This window comes from Rhea americana, unplaced genomic scaffold (genome assembly GCF_003343005.1).
Source record: "Rhea americana isolate MKP2758 unplaced genomic scaffold, rheAme1 scaffold_167, whole genome shotgun sequence".
Lineage (NCBI taxonomy): Eukaryota > Metazoa > Chordata > Aves > Rheiformes > Rheidae > Rhea > Rhea americana.
The window spans coordinates 2027233-2040791 of NW_028185783.1; the positions used below are offsets into that span (position 1 = coordinate 2027233).

The 13559-nt window shown below is 35.3% G+C and overlaps 1 protein-coding gene across 1 annotated transcript in view; it reads right to left on the bottom strand.

Moving 5' to 3' along the window:
* Positions 1-13559, bottom strand: part of PDGFC (platelet derived growth factor C) — a 62782-nt gene that overhangs the window by 19687 nt on the left and 29536 nt on the right. The gene's annotated exons all lie outside the window — the stretch shown is intronic.

A 13559-nucleotide genomic window follows, 5' to 3' on the forward strand; every position in this document is an offset into this window, starting at 1 on the left:
ATTATCTAAGAAATCTTTGTCCATGGATTTAATGAACAGTTACGAATATCCAGAAAGAATGGAAAATTCTGAATTCTAGAAATGAATTAATCCTAAAATTTGCTTCATTGACTAGCTATGACCTCAGTTCTCCTGTATGCATAATCGAGGTCTAACACACTTTTCCTCAGAAATTATTTCTTCATTTGTACATTCAGATTTATTATATTGATGCTGTAATAAAAAGCAATGACTATGTCTGTCTATTTAAATGCAGAATATGTTTTTTTTTTTTTTTTTTTTTTTTAATTGCATGTCAACCCACAATCCCTTACTCACATAACAATATGGAAGCTAATGAAACTACTTCCTGTTCTGGACTCTTTCTCTTGAAGAACACTAAAGAGTCATAGATTACCCCCAGAACTTTGGAAGAACGTATTTTTAATAAGAGTTGGCTTTTGGGAGCAGGAGAAATTCCTTTGCGAGTATCATTTACAATTTCTTTGAAGCCTCAAAATACTATGTCATCTGACTCATTTTAGGAAAGGTTTTAGCATCAGCTATAAAATAAAAGCAGAATCATTTCTGCTCATCTTTACTTTTTCAGTCAGTATGGCTGCTACTTAAAAAGGATGCTTCTAAGTCAGAATGAAGTAGCCTGCTTTCAAACTATTTTGAATAGCTCTCATGAGATTTTGAACCATTTGTGCTGCTTACAGCATGAACAAATGCATTAAATCAGAACATGTTAAATTTTAAGGCACTATTACAAGTAACTGCCTCAGCCTGACCCTTGCTGTAATTAAAAAAACAATAAAAGATAGTCTAATTATTATTATTATAATGCATAAATGTGTTTCCCTTTGTACGTGYGATTCTTTTTCAGACCTCTTAACATGTAATAAAAAAAGATGACACCTCACACATAATAAACCTACAGCATTAAGAAATTCATTACATCAAAAGCTCATTCTCATGAACACTGCTAACAAATCAATCAATTTCCATTAAACTTGAAAAAGATCTTGTTAGAACATTCTTCCTGTCCACAGATGTGGCCAAATTATCTCTAACTGATCTGGTCAATTAGATCTCAAGTCTTTCAATTCTTCAAAAAATTAAGTTAATTAGAGCATGTTAGCATAGCATGAGTAAAGGCTGCACACTCTCTGTAATGATGAAAAAAAATCATGCTAACTTACGTTCTCAGTCATGCAATTTATCTTCCTTACAATGTTTTAGAAGAATCTATTTCGTTATTGATGATGGTCCCAAACCTGCAACTAGAACTGCTGGCACCATCACACTGACTTGAAGGGATGTCAATCTGGATGACAAACTTTCATCTCCTTTCAAATTATTCCTCTACTCTTAAACATTTACCATACTTTAGAACTACCAACTCACTGTTTTCTGCAAAAGAAAGCAAGTGCCACACACTGTAGCAGAACTAATTTTAATCCATTTATAGAGTAATGTAGCACTTTATTAACATTTAAACAAGGGAAGTTTTYTATTTCAAAGGCATAGTTTTAAGAAGAGTTGTACAGCCTTCTGCAGAGCCATTGCTCATTCAACTTCACATATATACCCTTAATAAATGGTTACTAATGTGCATTTGAAAATAAATATTTACACACTGAAATATACTTTTCTGCATTTATTTTTGCTGGAGTTTATACTCAAARATATTTTCTCGCTCAGCTTTTCAGAAATTCTTGGTATCTCTGATGATTTCATGTAGACTATATGGATCTAATTAYAGAACACAGACATCAAGAACTGTGGTTTTATAAGTTTCAATTAATTGTAGTTTCATGGGCTGCTGTTCATCACAACCTAGGAAGTCGTTAGATGTGGGTTTGATTTTTTTTTTCCCTTCTCAGTTTAAATAATGAGTCAAAGTGACATAATGGTCCCACCTGAATTTTCTAGCACTGTAAAAAATCTGATTCTCTGTAAACTGTAGGCATTGTTTTCATTCTGCTGAATCCAACATTACACAAATTATTTATTGCATTAGCCTACCAGACAAAGTTGTTAGCTAACYGCAAGTTTATCCTTTGAATATGACAGCAAGTGTGCTTCAAAATCATATGATTATAAAGAACAAAACCCATTCTCTACAAGTGTCATCTGAATGCTTGATAAAATAGTTTCAGAAATAACCCAAATAAATTAAATTGATATTTAAAGGTTCTTATCTTATTATTTATAAGAACACTGAGTATACACCTTAGTATATACCACATTTATCCTGAGCATTAGTGACAGACATTCCAATGTGAAAACTAACAAGAAACTAATTGTGAAAACTCTCAATACCAAAAATGAAATGCAATTGAGATGTATGGCATAAATCAAACTTAGGAAGCAACAGCAAACAATTGTTTTACAAAGCATTTCTTTTTTCTTAATTAAAAAAATTGACCTGCAGACTAAAGTTGTTGTTTCTGTTCACATTTGGGCAGCTTTACGTTTATTGCTTTTCCAAYTTTTCCTATAATCTGTAAGTACTTTCAAGTAATGAAATATCAAACCCTGTTACGGAATTGGGGTTTTTTTTTGATTTTTTTTTCCTGTAACAGCATAGCAACTCTCTTCTCCAACTTAAAGCCTATTTCCAATACAGTTTTTTAAAATACTAGRTGCACTAGCAAGAGAAACATAGTTCATATAAAAGCATGAAATAAATGACAAAAAATAAAAAAATACCTTATTAAAACTATGGACAGCCAACATCTCACAAAATAATCACAGAAGGCACTGAAAGTGTACCTTTTCATTTATGTAATATCTGCAACAAATAAAACACTATTTACAAGCACTGTTATATATTACAATATATATTACGTGTTACTTTCTCCTCCTATACTTACTCTTATTTTTAAGAAAATGTTTGAACAAGTAAACTACATAGAGATGTATGCTAATAGCTCTCAAAAATAAGGTTACTTTGGTCTCCCCAAAGCTGTTTTTAAGGTACTGCTGCTCTGCTGTACATAACCACAAGAGTCTGGTTTACTACTACAGCGCAGGCAGCTGCCGTGGGGCTGATGATCGTGCAAAAGGCTGCACCCAGGCTCTCGGCCTCTGCACAGGGGGCTTTGCGCAAGGTTCTGGTTCACTTGTGTCAAACATTTCCAAAGTGTCAAGCATTCAATCTGATCACCTCTACCGCATCTCAGGCCTGCAGGTTAGCTCCTTAAGTTCTAATATTTTTAATATGACTTGTTAGCAGAGACATTACTTTCAAATTTTATCTAGTCTTTTATCTATGTAAATATTCAGCTCTAAAAGTAACTTCTCTACTTCCATCCTTAATAACATTTGGGAATGTAATTGAAGAACTCTGGCAATTTTTACTTTGTCTTTTTTATTGATGATTTATCTACCTTTGTTTTTCGTTGAAAAGCTGAGTTATATTCTCTCTCTCTCTCTCTCTTTTTTTTTTTTAATCAGGAAGTGGTTTCAAAAAACTCTTTTGAACCTCAATTCTACATTGAACCTTAATTCTACATTTACATTGCATCAAAAGATGCTCTGCTATTTTAGGCCTAATTATTAGTTTCTCCCACATGAAAGGTTTCTATGACTTCCTGAAGCAGAAAAGCAATWAAAAAAAAAAAAGTATCTACAAAATTTAGAGTTACATTTATTGACAGAATGTGAACAAGAAAAGAACAATGACAGAATTTACCTTGACCAATATATGCGAATTCCATGCCAAAAGGGCATTACACAGATGATTCAAGAGCTGTAAGTATTTTATTAACTTTTGATTACCCAGAACACCCCACATTGAAATGCCTGAAGATAAATATTCACACATAAGTCAAGAGTTCATAAGATCAGAGTGATTTTTGAAAGATAAGCAAGGGCAAGCGTATTAACAGCTTACACATTAAAAGCTTACCTATATACAGCTAGCTGTCCTGCCAGTTAGCAAGCTGAAAACACTCAATGTTTTGGCATTTGGCTGTTTCCTCAAAAGCAATAAAGGTGATGTCTGATAATCTTTTTAACTTGGGTCAACTCAGTCATCTTAATCTCCTTGGCTACCTACTCATTTCAGTCATCTCAATCAGCAGAAAACTTCAGGGTCAGTTCAGTTCAGGGTCAGCATTAGCAAAATCCATGTACAAAAAATTTTTGGATTTCAGATGTTTTAAAGATTTAACAATAGTGACATTTTTACACCTATATACCTGCATAATAAGTAAATGATCTTTGCAGTAAAAATCCGAACTGAAATGCATCAGAAAGGTTCCATGGGTAAACATATTACATTTGACACAAGATTAGTTAAAAGAAACATCCTGGAAACAAAACATCTCAGAATCCATTTAAAAAAAAWTGTATTTACTATGATAACTGTTTACAGGACCATAAAGGTACTGATTTCTAATGAAACGACCCTAGCATAGCATCTCACTTGCTAAACAGTCACATTGTTGRATGGGAATTTGTCACTTTGTTAGAAGAACATGCAGAAGAAAGATCTCACTGAGAAACTCTCCTGTCAACTCTTAGGTTAACAGAGCTACGCACTCCAAAATAAAGCATCAGATTGATCATACATATCTACATCCTTACAACCGGAATTCCCCACATCAACTAACAGACATGCTCAGATGAGATCTGAGAACTGTTTTACAACATGGCAGGGCAGCAAAAGCATGGGGTTCCCCTACGGAATCCTTCCATAGCCGAAAGGGCTGGAAAGAACTACCAATGTTACAATGTCTGTAGTATTATATGTAAAATTTCTTCCACGGGCTGTTCCATCTGCTGTCATAACTCCACCTTTCAAGCGCCTTTAAACCAGGTCTTTCATACACTAAATTGCTCCCTTCAATTTGAAGCCCAGCAATTTAGTGCTTCTCATAAATGTTGCTTGAAATTTTTTTCTTCCTACGATTTATTGCATAGCTCAAAAACAGAGTGAAAGCTCAAGCAGCATGAGCATTCTGCCTCTGGAAATGTCTTTTACTGAATGAATTTAGCCCTGTGTTCTCACATATGCAAGAGGTTTTTTTCTTTTTAAACATACTTCTTCARTGTCTATCAGCTACCACAAAAGCAACTCCCAAGAATTGCTTCTCCACCACTCTAGTCAGCGGTAACTAAAAGAACAGATGCAACAGCTTTGCGACTACACGGGCTTTCCCATGAAAACAAAAGCAAAAACTTGTCAACAAAAATCCTGGCTTCTTCAGCCAAACCTTTCATCATCATCATTTAAAAAGTTTTGAGTACTTATGAGAAGCTAACAAATGACAGCTCACAATCCCCACCTGTAACACCAGAGGCCAGGTACTGCAAAGAGGAGACAGGTGCAAATTTCAGTATTTCCACAGTGCTTATTATCTCTCCCTTTTTAGAAACAAAAGGATTTCTCTTAACACCACTAACAATACCCTACATTAATCTTTCCACTAGCAAACTCTCACCCTGAAGCTACTATACAGTGTTATTACCCTGTCAAGAATTTTTCTCGTGAATTTTAAGAGGTGCTTTCAGCAGCCTGTGGTGCTAGACTGTGCAGCCAGTTATCTAGAGAAGCTGCTCCACAGCTGATTTCATCTCAAACACATGCCATTTCTCCTTCACAACTCTGYTTCTGCTTTCACATCTGTAATAAGATGGATCAGCTACACTAAGCAACTTTTGTTTTTTCTTTTGTCTCAAATACTTCCTTTCTGTTCCTGTTTTAATCACTTCTTACTTGCATTAAGATAAGAAAAATTACAACAGGACACACCACTAATTAGTCACTGCACTCCCGTTTTGTTGGGACGAGGCAACAGATAGGTTTGTGGCATGAATGAACTTTTAATAACAGAGAGGAACACAACAAGAACACTGCTGAAATAGCATAACTGAAAATTATGTTGCTGCCTGAAACCTAATATCAAATGTGCATTTGCTTACCTTTTTTCCACGGGCAAGCATGTCAGAAACACAACATCTCAATATGCGAAAGCACACAAYACCTAGGACTGTGCCAGTCAGTCAGGGAATTACTGTCAGAATGGGACTRAGTCACTTTGCTTTGGAATTTGCGTGCAGAGAAGCCATCTGCATGCCTTCTCAAAAAGCTGTGAATAACAYGCTGATCTTGGAATCTAGAAAAGGGACAGTCAACTAGGCAATTACTCTTTACAATATTTAAAACTTGAAAAATAAAGATAAATGTAGCCTCCCAAAAAGCAAACTGAGCTAGACCTAGGAGAACAGGAAGCTGGGGGTGGGGTTTGTTTTTTGTTTGTTTTTACAAGTATATTATGTGAAGTAGCTTATTTAACATTTGGTGAAGAATTAAAAAAAACCCATAAAATTACTGAAAGACTGTGCTCTCTAAAATAGATAYGAATCARTATTCCACAGGGATTCTACAGAAAAAAARTTCRAACCATCAAACAYGTATTTAAATACTGTATCTTAATGCATACAAATTGGAAGAGTGAGGTCTACCTCTGAACACAGTGCCACAGGCTTTTGYAATTAAAATCAAAAACCTACATCCTCAAGAAAGCCTGAAGGAAACAAAAACATGACTATGCGACTCATCCTACTACATCTCCTCTCCTTCCCAAACCCCTAAGCTAAAGAATTAACTGACAGCARGAGGAGTTTGCCATCTTCTGAGTGCCATGATTAGATGCTGTTGGAACATGTATTTTGCCAGCTGATGTCAAAGATATTAGTTGTTTCGAGCCAGTTTTCAAAGTACCTAAAATACTGTATTACTTTCATGCAACCTATTGCTACAAAAGCACAGTTACTCAGCACCCCTACCTGCAGCCTAGGCACAGCTCTATTTGGCCAAAATTATTTTTGTGAGGTATAAAGCTGTTTACTACTTCATCTGATCTTGATTCTTTGTTCCAGTTTTCTTTTTCCTCTAGTTAGTCCTAATCACAACTTGTCCATCTTTGTTCTCAACCCAGCCTTTTTTTCTTCTTTTCTTTTTTCTTTTGTTTTACCAAATCCTAATACTCCATTTGCACACCTACTGTCACATCCCAACGATCCCTACCTGTGTCTCCCTACTAGTTTTCTGACATCTCTCCCCTTCTTTTCCCAACACACTGCTGGCTTATTGCTTCAGTCTTTCCAATCTACTAGTGTTGCTGCCCTTTCCCTACAATCTACTTCCCTGTTTTTCAGCTTGTCAGTCTTTTCACTGCTCTTTCCTCATWTAAGCCTATGCCAGATCATGACCAAGCTACTAGCCCTGCAACTAGCAATCTGACAGCAATCAACCTCCTTGGGGACTAAGGACTTAATAGGTTTGTACAAATTTGTGAGAAGTTAAGAATTAACCAGTGAGAACATCATAAGTGTGATCATCAAATGTTCCTGGCAACCACTCCATTTGCCACTTCCAGAAGTGCTCCACGTCCTGTCCCCTGTTCTGTTGCCGCCTCCTCGTCTTTTATCCTGGTTGCTGCTCCTGACAGCTTACCTCYCCTCTCAGCAATTCCATCTGCTTACTCTTGGCCTCAGAGATGTCTCACTGATTTTTTTTTTACTATAGAACAAATATTGGTTTGCTTGACAAACAGTTTAATGTGATTAATTCTGGCACAGATCTCTTACTGGTATTTTGACAGAATTATCTGTTTCCAAACTGCAACTCCAAAAGGGTCCAACTGCACAGAGTCCACAGAAAGACAAAACAAAACACCAAAAAACCAAAAAACCTTTCAAATGGCTTGCCTATAAAGAGTGACTGAGCTACCTAGGACTATTCAACATTGAAAAGAGCTAACTTAGCGTGAAAAAGATCTACCAAAAAAAAAAAAGAATTCAAGACTACTATAAGAAAGGTGGGTGGAAATGACCGTTCTCTGCTGCTTCCACTGGAAGAACCAGTGGCCATGAAATGAGATCACCAGTAGCCTGACTCAAAAAGCCAAAAGAGTTGGTTCTTCATGCAAATACATAACAGATCTCTGAGACTTTTTGCCAATCAATGTCATGAATGCATGAAGTTTAAGTTCCTGGGTTCAAGCAAGATCTGGACAAAAAAGGTCCATTACAGATTTATGGATTACTAAATAGGCAAGCCACATAGGTGCAAGGACTTCCCCCTCATGCAGAAAATAGCTGGTAAGTGAGGCAGTAGAAGAGAGGTAAARAATTGCATATGCTTGCCCTTTTCCTGCTGTTCTCTAGCCATCCACTTAYGACCACCAATGGTTACATACTAGGACTAGACAGACCCTTGGTTTGACTTAGGGCAGCCTGACATTTAGAAAACTGAGAATGTAATTGGAAAGGTGCAGGAACCTGACACTACTAACTCCATTGCGTAATACATTTTCAGACTCAAATACATATCAAAAATGCATTAGTCCTAACTACTGCATTAGTCCTAACTGATAAAAGACTAACCAGCTTCATCTGATCCTCAYCCAATCATGTTGAAAGAGACATTTCAGAAGTAAAGTTTTATAAGACTTTGACRTGGAAAATAGAACTTTTTTTGTTTGTTTGTTTKYTTTSTTTKKTTTKKTTTTTTWRRWTTTTWRRWTTTTTTTTTAGGTCAATATYTGTAGCTGCTACAGGGAGTGGCCATATCCTTTTGTTAATTTCTTCTGTGTAATTGCCCTGATTATACCTAATTCAGTCCTTCGTAAGTGAACTTAAAAACCAACCAACCGAACAGAAATGATTACTATTCAAAAAAATTTTCACCCCTTAGAACTATGGCAGCCGTTTCTCCCCTCGCTTAGTAAAGACCTCTCAGTCTGAATTATTCTTCAAACTGTGAGTGCAAAATGAACTGAAAAAAATCCCATGCATTTAAAATCTTGAGTTTCAGTATCTAATTGTGCTTTACTAAAAGTGTACAATTTCATAACTAAAATAGTCTCTTTTTTTTCAAAATAACATCTTTTTATAATATTATGATTTTTATTTTCAAGACCTCCTTTGATATTGAATCTGGATTCCCAGAATATTCTCCAGACAACAATATTAAAATTTAATGGTTGAAAATTATTTTCATTACTGATGTGCTCCCTGCTTGTTCACAGGTGTAAACTTCAATGTCAATTAAGTCAACATGAATGATTACAATAAGACTAAGGATAACTGCTGCCATAATCCATAAGGCTGGTAATTACCCAATCCATTTTTCTTATAAACAGGTATTGTCCTCTTTCCCACCAAAAGGATTTCTAAGAACTGAATGAAAACAAATTTGGTTCTAAATGCGTCTTTCCCATTTAGAGTCTCATACGACCCATACTGGCATCTTAGATTATGCAGATCAGGGACAAAACTTCCACGGACTTTGGTGCAGGCCCACAGACTTATTAGGAAATCAAAACTCATTTCTAACTTTGTCTCTCTATTAATTTTCCTCAAATATATTTATTTTTTAATTTCTTATGGTGTTCATATGACAGAATGAGATATGGTCACAGGAAAACATGATGTTATTACTTCATTAGGAAATATCTTCCAAAGGTTCATGTTCTGAGCCTGAGGCACATCACTATCTGAGTAACTTTTAATGTTTGACTTAAGAAATTTAAAGGAAATTTTTCTTTAGTCCTCAGCAGAAATTTATTCCAACTTACATCCCCATGAAAAGAATTAGTCCAAAAACCCTTCCCACTTACAATAAATCATTCTTTGCCACATATAAAATTTGTATGATTTAATTGTATGCTGGAGCATCTTTAAAAGTTCATTGATTTATTTGGGCTTAGATATCATTGGTACTTAATAACTGGAAATGCTGAAGACAGATTTGGTTTAAGAGTTCTCATCAAAATATGAAGAATTTTTGAAGTGCTCTTGCACTTCCCAAAGCACTTCAAGGTGCAGAGTAACTCTTCCACGCTGCTACTGCTGCACACAACTTTGGCTCAAACAACTCTGAAACTATGCTGTTTCTTTTCCAAATACTTTTGATTATGTCTTCAGAGTGCAGATGAAGCCCTCTTTCACCCTTTTTAGGGCATCAACRGTGTCCTTTGTGATATTTCTGGTGGGATTTTCAGTTATTGCAGCCAAAGTTAGGACTTTATAGAGCTTTTGTCTTGACACGTGAGATATAGGTCACGTATCTGAAGTCTGTGGACTTTTGAAAGGAAGGGAATGCTAGGTAATAGCATTACCTCTTTTACTAGCTTTCACTTTTTATTATTCAATTTCTTTGCCTTTTTCCTTAAATAAGCCCAATTATAAAGATCCCACAAACAAAACAAACAAGCTCAGATGTAAAACAACAAAGCTAGGGCAATTTGGATGAAATAAAGGAACAGTTATTATATGACCTAAATATGACCTTTCATTAAACATTACTGTTAACAGAAGGAAAAAAAAATCTATCTTGGATTAATTCCAGGTAGTCACACAGACACTGCACAAAAACAAACAAACAAACAAAAAAACCCCACCCAAACACAAAACACCTGCCAAATCACTTTTAAACCAGGTCAGTCTTTAAGAAGCTTCTTGGATTTGCCTCTTCATCTTCAGYTGTATACAAGAGGGTTAAGTCTGTTCTTTGCTAAGATCTTTGGYGTGATCTTCAATGACAAATGACATGCTACCATATGCCAAAAAAGAAGGGGAATATAGTCACCCCAGCCTCGACTTTAACTGGAGCGGCTTTGTTCTGAATGCCCTGAATAATTAATAACTACTTTGGCAATCAGTCATGCATTCCTTAATGGCACCTCAGGCATCAAGTATCCCATTCACCCGCTCCCCCAAGTAACAATGGACTTTATTACCTCCAGTTTCAACGCCAAACTTGTTACTGACATAATCTAAACTAAACAAGTCACTAGGAAGACTGAAGCCCAAACATACTATAATAGTTTATAATGTTTCTTTCAATTGCATGTGGCTATCATACAGATCAGAGCTGTAACTGGGGGCAAGAAAGAAGGTGGGGGAAAGAAATGGAATACGGATAGTATTTGCAACAAAATTCTGGGAGGTTTGATATGATGCTGCCAAATACACGATTTTTGAGAAGAACAGAGCTGAACAGTTGAAATGCACAACCACTAAGTTGTCTGTAGTGAATAATACAGTTCCCCAGTAATCAAAGCCTAAGTGATAGGACACAACATGCAAAGTAAGACTAACAGTTGTGTCGAAAGTAGCGCCAGAATTTCAATATAACACAAACTAGATTTCCTTAGCAACTACAGAACAGAGGAAAGGAAAGTAGAGTTAGACTAAAAATTATGGCAAATTTCTCTTGAAGAAGCTGGGGTACACAATTTAAAGCGAAGAAATTCAAGCAATTAAACTCTGTAATTACCTAGCACCTGAAGAAAAGCTTCATGATTTTCTCAGAAAACATTCTGCTTTTACATAGTTCATACACTGTTTTTACACAATACATTACAATCCTGTGGTAAAGCTGTCTATAAACTAATGTTGAATCTAGTGACATTGGAACTGCTACGAGTCCTTTGGACTGACTATATCTTAGAAGCAGAGCAATCAGATCAATAGCCATTCTCCTGCTACTTATTCACCATGTGAAAACTTGGTTTGAAATATAATATACAAAGTAAAGATACATATATACTATAAATTACAGCAGATTTAAACAAAGCCATTTCTCTCTTTAAAAGACCTGAAATGTGTCCAGTGCCCCTCTCTGTGTGTGGCCTCCAAATACAGAAACAAGCTTGCACTGTTTTATTTCAGTTTTGCTTCATTTCTCCCCAAACAATCTCTCATTGCTGGTCTACGAGGCCTCTCACCCTTCCCTCATCTCAAAAAAAGAAAAAAATGGGAGTTTTAACTATTTATTAGGACCAATTCACTGAAGTGAATCACTATGTGAGTCAGTTATATTTTAGGAGGAATGTATATACTTTAGACTTATTCCTATAGTTGACATCTTTTATTCTTGGGAATTGTAAATTTTTCTCTCTCTTATAATGTAAGGTGATACAGCATTACAGTTTTGAAGACAAATACAGCTTCTTGACATCAGTTTTTTTTATATATCTAGGTACAATGAAGTAGATCTAATTCAGAAACTCATCCATTGGACTTACAACCTACATTGTTAATTATGCAATTTGAAATGTGAAACTATTCTGCATTGCTTATTAAGGAAGAACTTCTGATGAAAAACACCGTATCCCTTTTAACAACAGATTTGGGAACTAATTCTCACAAACTGAAAAGACAGTTGTTATATTATGCATTTTGGATCTAGTTCTGAATTCCTGTGACACGAAGGGGACTTTCTTCATTGTCACATATGTGAGAGATGGTACATTCTTATATTTTTTAGGCATAGAAGCTGCACTAATGGAGCAACTAGAAAAAAAGTGTTCTACAGCATCAACTCTGTTTTTGTCTACTGAATTAATGTTCAGGGCTAATGACTAAGTATTCGGATGATTAAAGTTTTTTTTTTTTTTTTTTTTTGCAAGTGTTGATAATTTAAGTATTATAACCAATTTTTCCAATCAAATGTAGAAGAATAAACAGAGAGAGTCCATTTGTACAGAACTGCATAAAGGCAAATATTCTGGTATTTTTAGGTACACTCATTTAATCCATTCAACAAAAACTGGTTCATACATAAATCAAACAGACATGTAGCAGGTGGGATGTAGTATTCGAGAGGCAACAACAAAATCTGGCATCAGTCCACACAAAACACCTATTTAGGGATTTTCTTTTACCATTTGCTAAAGTAAACATACTTACTACATTCTGCCCTCAGGTGTACAAAACTTTAGAGTTGGCCATATTCCAAGCTGGTTTGGAGACTGATTAAAATCTAATTTATCATTATCAGGTCAGATATTCTATTAAAAGCGTCTAACATGACAGGAGTCAAATATGCAGATCGTGAGTATTTTTTGTTTTAGGAAGTTTTCAGATAGTTAGGTCCAAATTTTTATAGATACTTAAAAGGAAAACAACAGGAAATAATGTGTATATATAGTACCACACTTCATAGAGATCACTATGAGTATGCTATACATATTATGCAGAAGATTAGGTATTATTGAAAAGATGGACATAATTGTTCTTTTTTCTTCCCAGTAACTGGGGTTTTGCAAATAGAGAAAAGACAAAAATGGCAAAAGAGGCAARTGAGTCAAACACGTTTTGAGTGAAGCATATGTCATTGGGGTTACAACATGGATTCTTTTGATCAGCTTTTTTATTGAGCTTGCAAATATTTTCCACCAACCAAATACCACAGACCACAAGAAGACTTAGGAGATACTAAGTGAATTATGAGGAACTTAAAAATCTATATATATCCTTCCTCTCTTTAAAATAAGAACACCTACTCTAAAACAAGTTCAACTTCACTCGTATGTTTCAGARCATTATCTAATCCTTGAAAATCTATAAACACTGTTTTTGCTATCATAGAGTTTCCATTTGGTGAAAAAAGGTAACAGAAATGTATTGACAATGAATAGTTGTATTTTAAAGAGACAAGCGTTTATTACCTGAGAGTTACAAGTATTAAGCAACATTCAAGCCCAAAGCGCATTTTCCAGGAAAAAATGCAGAGAAAATTGAGTATTATGCCTTGTCTATTTTGTCACTAT